This window comes from Eptatretus burgeri, chromosome 15 (assembly GCF_056783735.1).
Source record: "Eptatretus burgeri isolate ZD-2024b chromosome 15, Ebu_testis_v1, whole genome shotgun sequence".
NCBI classification, from domain to species: domain Eukaryota; kingdom Metazoa; phylum Chordata; class Myxini; order Myxiniformes; family Myxinidae; genus Eptatretus; species Eptatretus burgeri.
In genome coordinates, this window is record NC_140975.1 from 62,500,312 (window position 1) to 62,504,975 (window position 4,664).

Below are 4,664 nucleotides of genomic sequence, written 5' to 3' on the forward strand. Positions count from 1 at the left end.
CCATCCTCCCTCCACCCCTTCTAACACAATGGAGCACCCTCCCTCACCTCTCCATTTCTGTCTCCGAACATATCTGGAGGGTGGATATGCCTGGATGGTGGTTATTTCCACACATATCCGGATGGTAGCCATCTCTGCACATTTCCGAATAGTGGTTATCTCCGAAGGTGTCCAGACGGTGGTTATCTCTGAAGGCCTGGGAATGAGGGCCCTGTGCTGCAGTTTCCTCACAGTGCCGCACGCGCTGGCCTGCATGAGGGCCCACCTCACAGCCAAGGCGCACGTGGCTGATTTACCTCAGGAATAATCAGACAAAAAAAAGAGGAGGGACGAAATGAAGAAAAATGATGTAAGCAAACCTCGTTATGAGATCATCGCAACGCACTCTCTTGTTGGCCCGCGAGACAAAAGGAAAGGGACTATCTACACGTATAATAATGGAATAACTGTCTTGGGACCACTATGTGTTGGATGCATGTGGTTTCAAGAACCGCAACAATATATATATATATATATATATATATATATATATATATATATATATATATATATATATATATATATATATATATATATATATCTTGTTTTTTTTACGGATGCTTTCTGACAGATCTGTGATTTTTTCTGGTGTATCAGCTTCGATGTCCATCGACAGGCAATATTTCAGCTTTTTACGTCACCTGGAAGGTACCGATCTTCAATATTAGTGAGTCAGAGAGTCAGTGGTTGGAATGAGCTTTATATATTTGATATACACATACATACACTGTGGCAGGATAATTTAGAGATAAGCATACTCTGCATTTCATTGTCTAGCCTAGGTTTGAATCCTGACCCAGCTATAACCGGCGTCCCGATGTTTTACAGGCAGGGTGAGTCATCAATATGTGTGTGCTGTCCCTTGGATGGACGTTAAATGTGGTCTCATCTGCTGGCATTAGTTGGTCTACTTTAAAAAAAATCCCACGGTGTCCTTTGCGAAGAGTGTGCAAGTACATCAAAGCTATCTTGCCAGGCGAACAATAAATCATAATTGCAAGCACCTTGAGACAACTCTAATCATGTCAGAGACTGCACACTGTTTGGAAAAGTTCAGCTCCAAGTAATGAGTGTTGGAACAATAAAATATAAAGTCAGAAACATTTTTCTGTTGTCAAAGGTTGATACATTTAATGGATCAAGTTCATATATTTTGTGAAAGTCATCTTTCTCAGGAGATAAAGAACAATTGAACAGTATTTGTTCATTTTGAATTCGGATTCAAATCTGGGATCATGCACTATGAAGAGACAAGTGTTCAGATGGGAATACAAAATGAACTAGAATGGCACACGATGGAGCGCATACCTCTGCCAGGCTGAACAGTGTACGTGCTGTGTCCCACTGATAGACCGGATCTGGATCCGGACCAGAACCAATATGGAATATCGGCTTGTTCTTGTCACCGAACCAACCCATCCACCAAGTTTTGTCATAGTCCGTCCACAGCTTTTGAGGTATCCTGCTCACAGACAAACAAACAAACAGACGGGGTGAGAACATAACCTCCATCCACCTTTGGTGGCAGAGATAACTAAAGTCCACTGTCCAAATTGAAGTGTCATATCCTAGAAATGTGAAGCCCTTTATAACATGATGGTAAGTGTGGATTAATGTTTCTTAAGACGTTTGAAGTTTATCGTTTATACATTCTATAATAGCTCGGTTATTAACAAAAAACATTGCATCGGCAAAAATGAAGACTTTTTTTTGAACCTCTTCCCCCCACCCCCCCTTTCCTCCTTCCTTTGTTCAAGCATTCCCCCTCACACCGTTCACTCCTTCCAACGTTTTTGTTTCTTCCCTTCCTACCTGATTTCTAACCCTCTTTTGTTTCCCTCATTTTTACTCTCAAATTTCTTCCTCTCAACCTCAGTGTGACCACTCCTTGGCTTTTTTCATTGGCTCACCTTGGCATTTATGAAAACGAGGAGTGGTCACACTGCTCAACCTTCCTCTCGCACACATCATTCCCTCACCTATTATTATTTCCAAAATAGTAGTCATCCTCCATTCTGCTGCATGGAGAATCATATTTCAAATGATCTGTTACATGTAACCAATAGTAATAAGAGGAAGAAGAAGAAGAAGAAGAAGTACAAAGTTCTGCAGGGAATTGACTTTCAAATTGAATTGAGGTCGAAGCTACTAACATGGCCGCCGCCAGCAGAGAGCGAACTTCTCCCGTCTCCACAGTCGTCCTCGCAGCTGCAAAAACAACAGTGACATGAAAGCACCGCACCAGGACGTATGTCCGCGATCCAACTGCCAAATTGCCTGCAGCTGCACACTGCCTGCCGGGATTCTGGAATTAAAAAAAATAAATTAAGTGTTGTTAACCTGTGCCCTTCAGCCTGCGCCCTGCTGCTCGGCCTGTATATTATTTAACAGCGAAGCCCTCTGCAAAATGTAGCCTCAATCGGTTGGCTATGTGAACATATACATCTTGGAATTGGATACCCCCCACCCAATTCAGGGATTTTGATCACATTTTAATTTCGCCATTGTCATTCCTTTTATCTCCATGACAACCATCGGGCAACCGGAAACATGCATAAAACATTGTCGCTCGAATTTGGTGATTGGTATAATTTTTGATAATAATACCTCTATGTTAATCTCAGTTATCCAAGATCCATCCTTCAAATAATAGTAATAATAATGATAATGATGATGATATGAGTTTCCTGACAAGGAACTTCGATGGAGGAGGAGGAGGAGGCCATTAGCCAATCAAAGGCTGCGCTATTATTATGCATGGTTCTATATTGTGGCGTCTTTGACGATGTGGCTGCTACCTGTCCACCGTGCAATGAAATAAATAAGTAAAACAAAATTCCTTCCAGAAACTCGAGTGCCAGGTTTTTTAATCAAACCCCAGTCAGGTAGAGTTTTGCCGGGTCAGCAAGCTGCTTTAATTGGTTGCAAGCCTGCCAGACACTGTGCAAACGGCTGCTTGATTAGAGCGACTCTCAATAGGTTGAGAGCTCTCTCTGAATCCGAGTTGCATTCGGGCTGGACACACAAAGGGGTTTTCGGGGTACGTCGTATCTCGGCTTGTTAAAATGGATCCAGAAAATGCGCCCTGTGCAAGCGGCATGAAGGACTAAAACATTTTTAATAAATGGAGGAGGTATGAAAACATTTCACATTTTGATAACTGCTAACGTTTTGAGTTGGCATCTTCATTGTCTTCAATTCATTCGGCCCTTGTGAAAACATGACGTTCGGATGAGCCGGCCAGGGCTTGCAGACCTATTAGAACAAATGCATCGGTGAGAAAGAAATGGCGGTATTCCCTTTCTCCTTTAGCTTGATGGACCAAAAAAAAAAAAAGAGAAAGAAAAAGTAAACCATTATTTAATTACCACTGACGAACACGTGCAGGTAATGAGATAATCGTTTTAATTATAGGAAATGCTTTCCATGGAGTGCATTTCGATAAGGCTATCGGTGGCGACGAGTGTGACCATGCGAATACTCGTCTGGGTCTTTAATTTCTAGTCTTCTTGGAATCTTCAAAAGTCCTTGCAAAGCAAAATTGTCCGCAAGGTTTGAACAGTGAAGCGACCTGTTTGCCATCGTGACCCACGGGATCTTTTGTGATAATTTCCAAGAAGTTGAATTGTGGTTCAGAGGTATTAGACCCCAGAAGGTACCGCAATACCACATTGCTTGCCACTTAACCACCAAGTGCAAGCCACACGGTCCTTTGTCTCACGTCAGCTGGAAATCACCATCCATTACAACCTGGCTGTCCTTGGCAGACCTGACCTCTTATCCATCTACTCGGCCTTCATCCACAGCTTGATGGAGTACTTCTCTCGCCTCTGGGCTGGCACCCCTGCCTCACATCTTGGTCATCTTGACACCATGGAAAGTAAGGCCTTCAAGATCTTTGGAATCTGCCATGTTGAAGCTGAGTCTATGGGCCTTTCACTTTGCCATCGCAGACAGGTCGGTGATCTCTCTGTCTTCTACCACCTCCTTTCTGGTCTTGCACCTTCTGCTCTTTGCGTGCTTTGTTCCACCACGTGTATGCAGGGTGCACACAGTCCACCATCAACACCTTCTGGTGAAACCACCTAAATCCAGGATCACTGCTCACCTCCACTCATTTGTTCCTCTTTTTCACATGTGGAACAATCTTTCACATTCACTTCAATCTCATTCTTCCTTTCAGGTTTTCAAGAAAGCTGTTCACCCCAATCTCAGATCATCCCCCATCCAAAAACCATGATCTTTTCTACACCTGAGACCCACCTCCAACCCATAAGTGCACCTCCTTCCAAATTTGGAGATCATCCTTCCTGAGAACTTGCTTTCGTATCAATCTTGTCCACCACGTGCATCCTCCCAAATCCCGCTCTCCTCCCCACTCTCCTTATTTGTCCAAGTCTCCCTCTATTTTATCCTTCAACTCTGTCGGTTGTGCCCATCCTCTCTCACGACTGTACCTTTTGTTCTGTTGCATCCTGATCTGTTCGGTGTTGAGTGTTCTCGCTCTTCCACGAACATTGACTTCGTATACAAAAATAATCTCAAGAACATGATTACAAGCAACTAGATTAAAGTAGACGTTCCTCAGCAGATCCAGTTACTGTACCACTTCAGTGGAGATGAGA

The 4,664-nt window shown here is 43.2% G+C and overlaps 1 long non-coding RNA gene across 1 annotated transcript in view; it reads right to left on the bottom strand.

Moving 5' to 3' along the window:
* The window catches only part of LOC147012322 (uncharacterized), a 25,464-nt gene extending 22,887 nt beyond the window's left edge, over positions 1 to 2,577 (bottom strand). The window contains exons 1-2 of the long non-coding RNA XR_015051922.1: positions 2,193 to 2,577; positions 1,348 to 1,501 (exon numbers count right to left, since the gene is read on the bottom strand). This is a non-coding gene — a long non-coding RNA (uncharacterized LOC147012322). The remainder of the gene's footprint in view (positions 1 to 1,347; positions 1,502 to 2,192) is intronic.
* Between the last annotated feature and the right edge of the window lie 2,087 nt (positions 2,578 to 4,664).